At 42.2% G+C, this 14,562-nt stretch overlaps 1 protein-coding gene and 1 long non-coding RNA gene across 3 annotated transcripts in view; one reads left to right on the forward strand and one right to left on the reverse strand.

Annotated features, from left to right (window-relative positions):
• LOC139049761 (latrophilin Cirl-like) overlaps positions 1 to 14,562 on the reverse strand; it is a 1,359,947-nt gene that overhangs the window by 1,184,590 nt on the left and 160,795 nt on the right. The window lies entirely within an intron of this gene.
• LOC139049668 (uncharacterized) lies at positions 945 to 12,636 on the forward strand. 2 transcript variants are annotated; one of them, XR_011508487.1, is made up of 5 exons: positions 945 to 1,616; positions 3,652 to 3,742; positions 6,490 to 6,634; positions 8,439 to 8,600; positions 12,412 to 12,636. It is a non-coding gene; the product is annotated as an uncharacterized lncRNA (long non-coding RNA). The 2 variants fall into 2 exon arrangements; XR_011508486.1 differs by having other exon boundaries at positions 947 to 1,616; positions 12,409 to 12,636.

Raw genomic sequence — 14,562 nt, forward strand, 5'->3', positions numbered from 1 at the left:
TAACACTTCCACGTGCATCTACGCAAACATAAATAGGTTTTTAAGATAGTGTATTATTACACAGTGAAATATTTACTTATTCTGGGAATATTCGGTATCTGCTTTTCGAGTTTTTAGTTTCTGCTAACGCTGTCGGCGCCAGAAAAACATAGCCTTTGAGATTACCGTCAATGCGTGGCGGCTCTGACGCATTATAGCTTTCGTAATCGCTTTCAACGCACGCGGCCACCAAAAGCGTAGCCTGTGAGATTTGTTTTTGTTACCTATAATGATATTATTGTATGCACAATTGAACACTGTAGACTACTTCCTGTTTTAAGAAACCAGCCAAAAACAGGCGCACACAGGAAACATACGAGAAGACAGGAAAGAGGCTGGAAGGGGCCTGTCTTGTGTACGTTTCCTGTGTCCGTCTTTTTTTTTTTGCTGGTTTTTTCTTAATACAATGCACCAACTAGCCCAACATCGTGTTTTACTTCTTGTTTCAATGATAAACCTGAAGCTACATAGCGTCCCAGTTACATGTTCGGAGGTCAGGACCAAAACTCTATGATCAGGAACTTTTCATAATGAGGGGTAACTTGAGTGCTTGGCTCTAGGTCGTATAGGTGGCTTCAAATGGGCGCTTATATATTCTGCTAGTCATCCACAAGCATTTTTTTAAAGCAAACTACAAACTGTTTGTATGACCCACCGATAGAAAAAAAATCGTATTTTAATACTACGATGTTAAAGTGGGCAGAACTTATATCAAGTTGGAAATATATTTATTTTGCTTTGAAAAAAGAATGAACTGTGTCCGATAGAGAACAAAAATAAACAAATATAATATGAACAGACTAAAATTTCCGGCAATATATTTATGCTAGTTTATATATAATTCCCTAGTGTATATCCTGGGCATGCTTATTTATGGACAGCCAGCGGACGTTCAAAATGGGATGTCCCATGGACATCCCGGTGGGATGTCCTTCGGACATCCAAACAGGATATGGACTTCTCCTGTACGTCCCACGGACGTCCGTGTTGGATATCCGGATGGGTGGACGTTGGGACTTATGGTGGACGTCCCACGGATATCCGTGGTTACTTGGGAGAGCACAAATGCGAAAACGAAACCGATTCTGTTCGGTTCTCCGCGCTCAGAGTGCGGCGCCAGGGGGCAGCGCGCGCTGCGCGTCCGTTAGGAGTGGCAGATGCACTGTGTAGTCAGCCGGCATTTTTCGAGTCGTGTCGTAAATGTTGTTAATTCGCCGTAAATATCTCTTGATTTGTACTCAAAAGGGTGGAGCAAGACCCCAAGGAAGAGAGATTGACGCATCGGGAGCGAAGAACAGAAACGATGGATGGTTACGCTGCTTGGGTCTCGGCACGTTCGAATTGGCAAAGTTCCGAATTTGTTGCTGTGTTGTGTACGCTTGTGCGCTCGTTATTTGCCGTCATCGCGCCGAGATATTTCCGCTGGATGTCTTTCACTTCGTGTACAAAACTCTGCACGCTGCGGCATCGAAGAAGTTGTCCTGTGTTTGGGTGCACGTATGCGCTTGGACACGGATAGCCTGCTTGCTCTCAACGGGTGTTCAACAGTCTACGCGCGCTCGTAACTTGCTCATGAGGTAAGCCCATTTTAATCTTATTTGGTTTGCATAACGTAGGTGTTAAAATGATGCGTGGTAAGCCGGTGTCGCGAACAGAAATATTGTTTCAAAAGACCACTTTGCAACGTCTTAGGGCAAAAATGACACATGAATGGGGAAAGGGATCACCCTATCTTTTCAGATCGATTCCAGTCGTAGCGCGATTGGCTCGATCGCAATTATCCGTGAGGTACTTCTAACCTTTTGTTCACTCGCGTTAAAAGCGTAGAATAAAACTGCGTTCAGTTGAGCTCTTGTATTGACGCTTGTATTGGCTTGAATACTGTATCCGATACAAGAACTTCTGTTAAAATACGGAAATAAACGTTCCAGGCAATAGCAGTCGCTCACTACCTGTGATCGTTACTTTCTTGCTTGGGTGCACGTTTTAATTGTGACCAGAAAAAAACGTCTTGCTGCACCGTTTGCGGTGCAGCAAGACGTGTTTCTTCGAATGATGTCTGGGCCACGACCTACTGAACTACAGACCTGCACAGATCTCCCTCCTCCAGCACGCCTGGTCTAGTTCGCCCCTTTTGCCGCTAGGGAAAGAACGTACGAGCAGAGTGGCGCTAGTCATAACCTGTTCGCTGTCGTCTGCTTCTGCGATCTGTTCAGCGCTTGTCTTGCCATTTCGGCAGGCACAAAGCGCTTGTTTTGGCGGTAAATAAATGAATTCACAAATATACAAAAGAAAACATATTTGCGAATGCTTTGCGTTTGAATAGTGAAACTAGAAGAGGATGAGCGGTGCAAGAAATGTAAACAACGAGCATATGTGGCCGCTGCAATGCTAGATCAACGGCATAAATTTCCCTTTCCTAGCCTCCTTAAGAGACTGGAAAAATTGTTTAAAAAGATTCATAGGATAATCTAGCTTTCTTTAGTTGATTACAAACAGCCTAATGTCGTAGATGACATTAGGATTTACTACTGTGTGCCGTAGTGAAAGGAAGATGATCTGGTAAAAGTATAGTAAAAGTATTCACTAGTAAGTCCTCCACCCGATATGTGCAACAGTCTGATCGATTCTGTTTCAAGGGAAGGTGAGCATATCTTGTTTTTAATATCGTTGGATGTCTAGCTCAGTAGAAAGCGCGCAAATGCTTTAAAACGTGCTGCAGCGCAGGCCTTAAAAATCGTGTCACGGAACTCTTTTCAAACTGTAAAGCTAGCTTTTCCGCGTAGTACGGCGGCAGCATAACGGTGGTGCTGAAGATACGTACGCAGTGAAGCTGTGTGCGTAATTCACTTTTTGAGCTCGTGACGCATTCACGGACAACATTTAAGAGTTAAAATGAGTGGTAATCGTTCTGTCGTCGAACATTACGGTGGCTTCAAGTTTCTAAAGAGCGCAGACGCGAATTTTACAACGTGTACAATGAAACTGTTGGGTTCGTTGCGAACTTTATACACAATGGGATTTATAATAATCTCCTTGAAAAAGGCAGTGGGAGCGGCTATTTAACGCTATTTTAGAGAGCAGCGGACTACACGCTCCGACATTCTTTAGGTTCGGGGAGTCAACTTTTGGAGCCAAGTTACCGATCAAAGCCTTGTGACATCTCTGTCACTGTGTTAGCAAAAATCATCAACTAGAGAAGCAGTTCGTCGCAACACCACAGCTGCCGTACTACTTACAACGCCGCACAACCGCCCACCGCGTAGCAGACGAACAGGTTATAAAAGCGCCACCTACGGCAGTCGGTTGAACGAAAGTGGGCGCAAGCTGCTCCCATAGAAGCCGGATATCTGTGCAGGTCTGGAGTTCCAGTAGGTCGTGGTCTGGGCAGTCAAGGCATTCGTGCCACTAAGCAAGCAGTAAACGGGGTATCAGTGCGAAAAAATTTGGACATGAAGCGAATGGTATCATCATAGACTCTTTTATTTGACGAATAATTCAGTTGTATTACTAAAGCGGAGAGTGGATATGCATGAAAGTCAGATTGTATTGATACTCAGCAAAAACAAGGTAACTTATCATTACTAATCAATCCTTTTCTTTTACTGAAAGGCAAGTTGCTGTTGTGCTGGAGCTGAGAAGAGGTCTGCTGCCTGCAATGGGTCCATCTCTCTCAAGTTATTGCAGTATTATAGCTCTCAAGGTGAGTGGATTTTTTTTTCTCATAGCTATTTGCCACCTGAATCATGACCGTTTACTTAGCTGTGTAGGTGATCACTGTTAGTGACATTGGAGTGCTGGTGGACCAGCACTCCTTTATGATTGCAACGCATATGACAGAGTGCAGCTGTGGCAGTATGCAAAGGTGTTAATCTATAAGCCAAATTAGGTTCTTTGAGGTAATATGTTAATATATTGATGACATTGGATTGTGGTCTAGCAGGCAAAAATGCTAAATAAAAAGAAATTTTAATTTGCACTTGGTAAGATGTGCAAGCAATTCAGGCTGTTATACATGAAATGGGACATTTGTAGATGTCTTCTACAGTGCTGCAGTCCTGAATTGCTTCAGAGTTGAGTGATACCACTTTAATTTCTCTGTAGAGCATGCAGCACAGTTTAGCCTTGGGGGAGGCTGGCATCAACAGGCGTCTACTTACTGTGAAGTTCAAATGAGGTGTTACTGTTAGGGTGACTATATATAATTTATGGTTTAATTCTAGTCTTGTGTCAGGCAGACATAGTTTACCCACTGGGTAAACAATAGAGATGTAATATCTATGTATACAAGTATTACCCATTCATTTATGCCATTTAGACAATGGCAGAAATGCGTGGTAATATTTGTGTACATAGACAATACATCACTATTGCTTAACCAAGCGGTGCCCCTGCATGCTAAATTTTACAGGGCTATTATTAAGTAATGTCAGCTTTTGTTGTAACATTAAGGCACCTTTTATATTATTACAGATTACCACCATTGTGCACCATCATATTGTCATATTTACACTAAATGTATTTGACTTTGCTATAAAACCTTGCACAGCGGTGCATCATGAAATTTTTTTTATATTTTCTGGCCTCAGAATGCACTTCACGTTATATTCTTGTTTGCAACAAGACTATAATGCAGGTTTCTCTCCTTATGTTTTGTGGCACTTCAAACTGCAGCGAGCTAAACCACTGGGCAGCAATACTGGATACGCTACTGCGTGTGGAGCTGTCTTCAAACACACACAAGGAATACATCATTGCTTTTTTAGCACAAAACAATGGACACAAGAAAGACGACAGAACAAGGCGCTGCTCTCAACTGACATCACTTTATTGCGTCCCTCCTTTGTAGACAGCAGAATCTAGAAGAACATTTGCTGTGAACACCATGTGCAGGAACCACCAACATCTGATCAAAAAAGCACACTCATGCGACAGAAAACAAAAAAAACCATATTGAGCACTTTACAAGGTTAAAGAAAGCACACTAATGCACTGTGACCCCAATGACTGTATGAAGAAAACTTCCGATAACTCTCTGGCGGTGGTATCACGGCTCTTTTTTCAAAATCGTAGCATCACGAAACATTGCGAACCTAAGCGATCCATACCAACAGGCACAGGTTCCCATTTGGCTCAACATTGTAAAATATGGAAGTGCAAAGCCATGTTTCGTGATACTACGATTTTGAAAACGTGCTGTGATACCACCGCCTGAGAGTTATCGGAAGCTTTCTTCATACAGTCATTGGGGTCACAGTGCATTAGTGTGCCTTCTTTAACCTTGTGCAGTGCTCAATATGGTTTTTTGGATCCCGTCGCATGAGTACGCTCTTGTGATTGGTTGTTGGTGGTCTCTGCACATGGTGCTCACTGCGGATGTTCTTCTAGATTCTACTATTTATAAAGGAGCGACGCAATAAAGTGATGTCAGTTGAGTGTAGCGCCTTGTGCTGGTCGTCTTTCTTGTGTCCATTGTTTTGCGCTTAACAAAGTATTTATGGATTCACACCAACTAGCCCGCCAACACATTGTGTTGCGGGCACTTCTGAAGTACTGTCTGTCCAATAACCTTGGTGGCATGGAAGCGCCGTCCACTTCTATGCGTTGCTTTCTGTTTCATTGTGGCATCACATCACATTATAATCATAATGTGTATGTACTTTTTCCAAGAGACCCATATTCCTATCCTTGTGTTATATTTGCTGTCGCTTTATTTATGTGCAAATGACCAGTGCTCCAAGCTCCATTTCATCGCAAAGTAAACTACTGGTACCTAAACAGTTCTGTATATCAGAAAACCAAAGCTGAACTGCCGAACAGTACCAAGCGGCAGCCTTAGTGCAGTGTCAAGTAGTCAGATTTTATTGGTCATGCAGAGGTGCACAGGATAGCTCTTTATTACTTGCTGAATAATTAAGCTGTGTGAAAACTAAGTATTTATGTAGCTTCAACCACATGCTATTGGTCATTGCTCCTGCCCTCATCAAATGTAGAAGATTATCACGGCATTTCCTATTCTCTTTTTCCTTAATACAGTGGGATTACTGCATGCGTAAGTAGGAAACGGATCACATAGGCAATCAAAAGCCAACATTGTGTAAACTTGGAACATTGATTGTACAGTTTGATGACCCAGAATAAGTAGAAATACACCATAAATGATTGACAATTAACTTTTACTTGACACAGGGCTAAAGCATACAGTAAGCATACTGTATACTCATACGGTGTCACATCAATTTAAATTTTAGTGTAGCTTTACAGTGTACGCTTCTATTGTTGCATTCTGTCAGAGGAATGGTAATGTTTCGCGTGTATAGCAACTAGACTGTCTATATACAGAAGTAAAAATGTGTGAACTGTATTTTTTAATGATTTGATAGAATGTGTAGCACAATAAAGCCATACAATCAACGCACAGTGATGTGACTTTCTCTGCACATGTTGCAGGTTCAAAAAAAGTATGGTGGAAGCTGTTGCCAAGGTTTCGACCAGAAAAGACAGCCAGTATAAAAGGGTCCACGCCACTGATCTCTACTACAGGGGATGAACAGCACATCGAGCGCCCTCGACTGAAGCCGGCCTTGTCCCGGAAGTAAGTGCTTGACAACATTGCGGCAGCACTTTGTTGCACGGGTGTGTAGCATTTCTTCCCCTAACATGCCTGCCTGATGTGCCATAAACTACCCAAGCAGTGTTTCGAGGTGTCCAGAATTTTTCCATTGTAGTGTCTACAGTGTCGCTAACATAATGGAAACACTGGTAAATCAGAAAAAACTTGATGTAAGAGAACACTATCGTATACGGGTTCAGATTGTCATAAAAGTGCTTACCAGACATGCAGAGACCTCCTAAAATGTGAAAAACCACAAAGAAAAGTTTTTCGGCAGCAATAATATCTGATCGCACGCACTAGTTAGTCCACCATATGCCCTGCTTCCAGGACAAGCGACTGCTTGACATCGCATTTCCACTGGCTTCACCTGCATCCGGTGCGGTGTGCTGCATCCAGCGAAACATGTTAGAAATCAGTGGTGCACAGTGTTTTCTGTCCCCTTTCTCGACTCCTACTGAACACATGTTAAACTGTTTCCAAAGCAGACAAACAGAGGGAAAGGGTTCTGAACACATTGCATTTTAAAGTGGCTGGTACTGGGTAACGCAAGTACTGTGGCATAGTAGATTTGCACCAGGCAACCTGGGTGCCCAAAAAGGCTGCTGTTTACTTGCAAATGGCCAACATATTGTGAGCATGTTGAAGTTCTTTTTTTATTCTCATCGCTTATTTAGCTAACGGAGACAGCTTTCACAACTGAAGAAGCCTTGGAAGCATGAAACACTTCACAAAACCAGCTTCAATATATCGTGTCTGCATCACAATTTCATGGCTGCATGAGTGAACCCTCTGGTTAACATGTAAGAGAGTTCATGTTTGCCATGCATTATCCACTTTATTTACAGGTCAACCCTATCTTGAGATTTAAGCTGATGTTGCGTTTAGAGAAATTATGGCCGAGAGTCAGCTTTTGAGAATACAGATTGAGCTTGACAGATTAAACGCCAGAACAAGTCGTTGAGGATTTCAGATCAAGAATCTTCAAAGGCCAGTTCATTTAGTGGTGTTAATATTCTGCTCGAAGTTGTTGATTGTTACGTTCATATGGTGCCCAAGCATTGCGGTAACAACTTCACTTGGAGTACATAGCAAGGGTGTATTCGATGTAAGCTGCTGGCTTTTTTTCTGTGTTTTCAAAAACTGGTTTCTTGTTCAGTTTAAATTTTCAAATTTTGCATTACTTATTAGGTGTTGTGTCTTGTTTCCTTTTCCTGCAGCTTCTTAGTTAAACATCTGAATAGTGAACACAACTTGACCTTTTGCTTGATTGCCTAGATTACATGCCCTCGATGCAAAACAATTTCACTTCAAAACTGCTTGTACCATACTGAAAGAATAACTTGAAGCAGCCATAGCCACCAATAACACGCAAGAGATGATTATGAAAATTTTAATATTGTTTTTTGATCTACAGGGTGTCTTAACTATCATGCACCAAGATTTAGAAATATGTAAATGCGATGTAACTAGACAAAATGAAGGTAATGTTTGCCATCGCCTGGAGATACTCTGATTATATTGTGCATTCTGCCTAATTACATAATTCTTAATTAGTTATTAAATATCTCAAATAATTAAATGAAATGTGTCAATGAAAAGTTGTAGAGCAATATGAAAGCCTCCTGATACACTTTTTTGTTACTGTTACTCATTGTGTGCTACACATAAAGTGTCTTGAGTGGCCAGTCATGTGTCAGTTTTGTGGTGCAAAGCCACGAATACAACTTAAATGGGTTCTTTTAAGAAAAAGACTTAGCTCAGCAAATTATCTTTCTTTGTGCAGCCTGTGGAGACAAGGTTTCTTAGACATGGCCGTGGCCCTCAAGGATGATGCCGAGGCCACAGGCAGTTCCTCCAGTGACCATGAAAAGGTCCCCTGGGGCACAAGTCTGGTTTGGCACCCCCACCTTTCTCCTGCAGCTTTTCTGTCTACTTAGCTAACCAGGTGGGTCAATGATGGCAAAGGGAAAAAAGAATCAACAGCAGCAAACGCAGAACTTGCTCAAGCTCAATGCATTTTTGGTGTGAAGTTTTTCCCTTATCATTTATCAAAAAACGGGTAATAAGTATATGATATGGTCTTCATACGGACACCTTTCCCACAGAGAATTAGCAGTAAAAAAAAGCAGCTTATGAAGGCTTGAATATTAGCTATGATGATGTGGCATAGATAGGATAATGATTATGAATGTTTCTAATGAAGGCAGTGGTAGTAGAGTGAATAATCAGAGTTTATATATAGATTGAAAGACATTTCGTTCCAATGCCAGAATTTTAAATCTTCCCAAATAATTCTTGCATTTTATAGTCTTCATTTTATAGTTCTTGATGCTTGCTTCTTGCTGACATCATTCTTATGCTGCATAATTCACCTGTTATAAATTCCCTATTTCCCCCATTCAAGCAACTTTACATTCATCATAAGAAACCTCGTAGATGAGTTCCAGAAACTTGCTGATGAGATTAGGAGGCGGCGTGTACCCCAGGCTGAGATATGCATTCAAGAGCCTCATATCTTGCAAATGTTAGAAATACTCCTGCTAAGCAAGTTCTTGGTGTCATACAAGGTTATTTGTGAATACGAATTTGCCTAAATTTAGAAAACAGTCAATATAAAACATGTCAAGCGATATCGCTGACGATACACACACATTCCAACTGAACTAAATACAAATAAATATAGCACCAAATGCAGAATCATTGGCATGATGCCATTCTTTCAGTGGAATAAAATCTGTCCTGCATTGTAAATCTGGAATCCTTTATAATCCAGACTACTAAATACTTATGAGGGTTGTAGCGTAAAATATGCATGTATTTATTCCTCGTTTCTTTACTTTAGGACCCGATAATGCTTAAACAGCAGTGAAAGAACTGAGGTCACAGTACCTAATACTTTATATTGCTCCAGAAATCCGTTTCTCTGCCGATCGCAGCATTCGACACTAACAAGAAGGCACATAACACTTAGGGTGGTGCTATTCACTTTGATTGTTTGGGAATGAAACCCATAATGTACATGTTATGGCCCTACGTGTCATTACGTTTGAACAACAAAAAGGTAGGGGGTTTGCATTTTGCAAAACTGCATGGAGGTTTTCACTGTGTGCAATTAAAATTAGGAACCTTCCCAGCTCATACTAAATGCATTCTCCAAAGCTTTAGGTTATACAGGTGCACTACTTTACACAGAACACACTCTTTTCCCTCGTCACGGCTCACACTCTTAGGCAGAGTTACACCCTTTGAAGTGCCCCTTCTTCCACACAACGATAATTGTCATCTGCCTTTATGCATTTTCTTTCTTTAACGCTGCGAGCCCTGTGCTTTCCAGTAACGAACGGCATGCGCGTTATCAGCATGATAGCATTCTCGACAACAAAGTAGCGGGCATGGCGTCTTCAAGAAAGGAAACGCATCAAGGCAAATAACGATTATTGTTGTGTGGCAGAAGGGGCACTCCAAAGGGTGTAACTTTGCCTAAGAGTGCAGGTGGTGATTCAGATTCTTCAAAGGTGTTTCATTGTATGGGATGGCACATCGCGCTTCACTTATTTGCAGAATATTGCATTCCAATTGTGTCATATGAGATAAATCCATTAGAGAGCTTTAGCTTGCCCTAAATTTATTACAGCTGTGTAGTGGTAAACTGGCCGCAGCTTGCAGTGCTTGTGGAAAAACAATTGTAACTGCCATATTATATGTAACTGCTAGTGCACAGGCATCGGCAGCAGCAATGGTTAGGGTACACTTGTTTCTTCTATTCTGGGGTATGCATCCTCCACCAGAAAGTAGTTTTTTTCGTCTTCCTCTTCTACCATATTGGAATGTGAAATGGGGTGTAATTTGTAGGATATACTCTTGCATAAACTTCATGAGCATTTATTCTTGTCTGTGCCACAGATCATTGTTGCTACCACTGTAAAAGCAGGGTGCCTGTTTACAGCACCCATAGGGAACAATCTGTGAATATTTAACGAACAGTAAGGATAATGAATACTCGAATAATTTTTAGTAACTTTCAACAAATTTAGCACTCTTTGCTTACCACTATGGTGTTTTTCAAACTCTAATATTGGCACAAGGTTTGAGTGCAGGATGTCATTTTGTGTGAAAGAGTACACTTGTGTGCATAACACCTCATCGTCAACATTCTGCTGCACAGAATGTAATTATCTTTCGTATGCATTGGTCACTATCTCACAACCCGGTTGCTCCTTTGTTAGTTGGAATGCAGCATTTATGTAAAGCACATTTGATGTTCTAACAAAAAGCATTGTGCCCTCTTATCCCCTAATTCTCCTCACTTGATGCCTAGTGTTGTAATAGCATGGTTGACACCATGAGAGTCAGTGTGGTGAATAATTGTGTCTGGTGGAGTAGGGGGTGTACGTTAACTTAAGCAACTTTTCCAGACGACTTGAATCAGTATTGCGGAATGCTGGTTTTTTTTTTTTTCAATCACTGTTACCAAGTTTCACTTTGGTTGTGGCAACAAGTATAATGTAGTTCGCTAGCACTCCTGCCAACACATATAATGTGCAGGCATCTGTGTTGAAAAAAAGACCAGCTAATGGTTTGCCAGGAGCTAAGGTCCATTTAGACCATTAAATTTTGAACTTACACCGGTGGAAATAACTGGTGAATGAAAGCACACCCAGGAGAACTGAAGCAAGACTGCGAGTCGGCCTAGTTGGAACAAATTCATCTTGAAACTTATTGTGCGCAACAAACAGCGACGAAGAATAGAAGAAACACAAGGACGAGCGCTTAACATTGTGTTTCTTCTATTCTTCGTCCCTGTTTGTTGCGCACAATAAGTTTCAAGATGAGCAGGAGAACTGACCATAATATTTTCTTTCATTATAACACGGCTGAAGCTTTGAACTGCATTTGAACTGGCTTGTTTAAAAAATGACCCATTTCCTTGTTCAAGTAAGACAGAGGTTCCACAGGAAGACAGAAACTTGAAGCTGTCAACAGCAGCATGAATATAAACAGCACTCGACGTTTTGCAATCTTGCACCTGGTTATATTATCCATCCCATTTTTTTCCACAGGCTGTTCTTTACTGTTTTATGATCATATCCAGTTTAATTTTAATGTCCCTATTTTTTAATATTTGGTTAGTATATATTTTCTTCATCGGCTTTCAACAAAATATATATTCATAATGTGCCTTCATTTACCATTTGCAGTGATCTTAACCAGATGCATCTTGATACAAAATTTATTTTCCTTAATTCTTCGTTTTCCTTTTCCAAAAGTGCAAACTGTTTATCTTGATACCTATTTTGTCTTCTGGGAAGATTGGTTCTACTGGATTAATGACTGCATACATGTGTACATCGTTTTCTGTTTTGGTCACCCCTGCTCTTGGCAAGTACTGACAGCATTGCTCATACCCGCTCCATCACAATCACCACTGCTAAGCACACCCTTCCTTCCTTTATTTTAACACTTTGGCTTCTCTTGACCTATTATATGCACCAGTTACTTCTCCCCCAATGAGGCTAGGGGCCAGTGAGATATGCACAATCCCACAACACAGCCAAGGAAAACATTTGCTACCCTAATGACAAGCACCTATGTCGAAATGTTGGCTACAGCAACATCCCTTGTGCCAACAATGTTGATCTACTTACATGTTTTTCTAACACAGAAGTTACTGCTTTGTCGTGTTCTGTGATTAAACTTTTTTGCCGCTTTCTTTAGGATGGATATTCACGAATACTATTTGTTTCTCCTAACAGCAGCAAGTTTATCCTTGCAAGTGTTTGGAGTCAAGAACAACTTTCACCAGGAAGAAGTGCAAGACGAGTGATTGAAGAAAATAAAGTTGCTTCTGTGATCTAAGAACTTGAGGACTGAAATGTTGCACCTTTTTGTATATATGCTATGCAGTGCATTCATATCACAAAGTGCAAAGTGTTTTATCTCTGCAGCCATGTCAGTGTGTTGGCAAGACAATTTTCTCAATGGTGACCTGCTGCTTTGACTATGAGCTGCCTTCATGATATTTGCATTAAAGGAGATGTACTATCGTGGACAAAAGTACCCTGGAAGTGCGAGCGTTGACCAAATGGCATTTCTGCTCAAGACCGCTGAAAACAGTGGGTCACGTATGCACATTCCGAACGCAGGTGGTGGCACGGCTGATCCCAGCAAATAGCACACCAATGAAATTCGGTCGACTCTAGCACGTCCTGGGCAATTTTGTGCCCGATGGCACATTCTTCGAATGAATATGCTCTGCAAGATGAAATACGGGAAGCACCTGTACTTTAACGGATATAGTACAGATTTAGTATACGGAGTCTTTCGTTTTCTGAATACGGCAAGCACCTGTTTTTTAACGGTTATAGCACAGATTCAGCATACGGTGTGTTCCGTTTTCTGAATACGAGAAGCACCGTACTTTAACGGTTATAGTACAGATTCAGAATACAGAGTCTTCCGTTTTCTAGATACAGAAGCACTCGTATCTTGTATTACGGTCTCTTTTTTTACAGTTGTCCGTTCTACGGAAATGACCGTTCTTAATTTACGGAAGAGTGTTCGGTCACAAATTACCAGCAAATTTTCTGTAAAGTAAGGCAAATTTTTTTTACAGTGTAGCAGACGACCTTCGAAACTGAACTTTGAGCAGGACTTTCCCCATTGGGCGATTGCTTGTGTACATATAATCTGCACAGTGGCGCAAACGAGAGCAAAGCCTGAGCCATGAGAACTGCCTTCGCGAAACACAAGAAGCTCAGAAGAAGAACAAACACGAGTCACGTATACCCCAGGTATTAGAAATTTTCAGAATACATTTGCTCTATCGTTAAAGGTTCAGCCAGTACCGAAGCGTGGGTTAGGTAAAGGGCGCACAGACGCAAAGTACAGCTTTTCAGCGTATATTTGCGCTATCGCATGGTTCAGCCAGTACCGAAGCGTGGATTAGATAAAAAGCGCACAGACGCAAGGTACAGCCGACATAGGGACAGTGAGCGATTTTGGAATAGTAACGTTAGGGCAGTACTGTGTTTTAGTGGGCTCTTTCGGCAACAAACCACAAGCAAACCACAAGGAGGCGTCATCTCCAGCGCTGTCGATGTCACGGACAACCTCTCATACAGGCCTGTCCGTGTAAGTGCTACCGTTCACAGATTGTCACCTTAGCGAAATCTGGTTGGTCATTGTAGCAACATAGCTCAGTGTCCTCTCTTGTTAAACTTCGCCACACTGTGGCGCCACCCATGCGTCTGCCCACTTTATCGTCTGCTCTCTTCCCTAAATTGTGACGCGAGTACGGACTGAGTCTGGCACTCTCGACTGTCTCGTAACGATAACCTTAGCGGTGAAGCTACGAAGAAGAGCTTTTCCGTTAGTTGCCGCCTGTGCTAGCTACCAACGCACTACGCGGTTTACGCGAGAGAGAATCGGGGGAGTAGCTATTGCCGACAAAGAGAAAGGGAGAAGGAAGGGTAGGCTGGAGAGGGCGCAGGACGGGATCGAATTCACGTCTTCGCTATAGGACGCGGGAGCAAGACCCGCTCTGAAAAGGGTCATCCAAGCGCGAACTTTGGACGAGCTCGAGAGTCGTATATACGACGACGAGGACTGCTGATGAGAAGTCGACACTAATTAGGGAGGGGGCACCCGTTTTTTTGTGTACGAAGGGGCTGCCCACGTCAGCTCGGGCACGGAAGCACCACGAGACGAATGCGAGCGACTGCGCCGAACCCCTTTTTGCAAGACGATACATACATCGCCGCCGTTCGGAAGAGACAAGAGCGCTGCAGGCGAAGGGGGACGTCTATGAGACGAAGACACTTCTCGGAATCAATTCCGTGTCGCCAGCTTGCGCTTCCTTTAAGTTCGCCGCCCCGCATTACGTTCCTCGGGGTGTCTTCGCGGTGGCT

The sequence above is a fragment of the Dermacentor albipictus genome, chromosome 9, assembly GCF_038994185.2.
Source record: "Dermacentor albipictus isolate Rhodes 1998 colony chromosome 9, USDA_Dalb.pri_finalv2, whole genome shotgun sequence".
In the NCBI taxonomy this organism is placed as follows: domain Eukaryota; kingdom Metazoa; phylum Arthropoda; class Arachnida; order Ixodida; family Ixodidae; genus Dermacentor; species Dermacentor albipictus.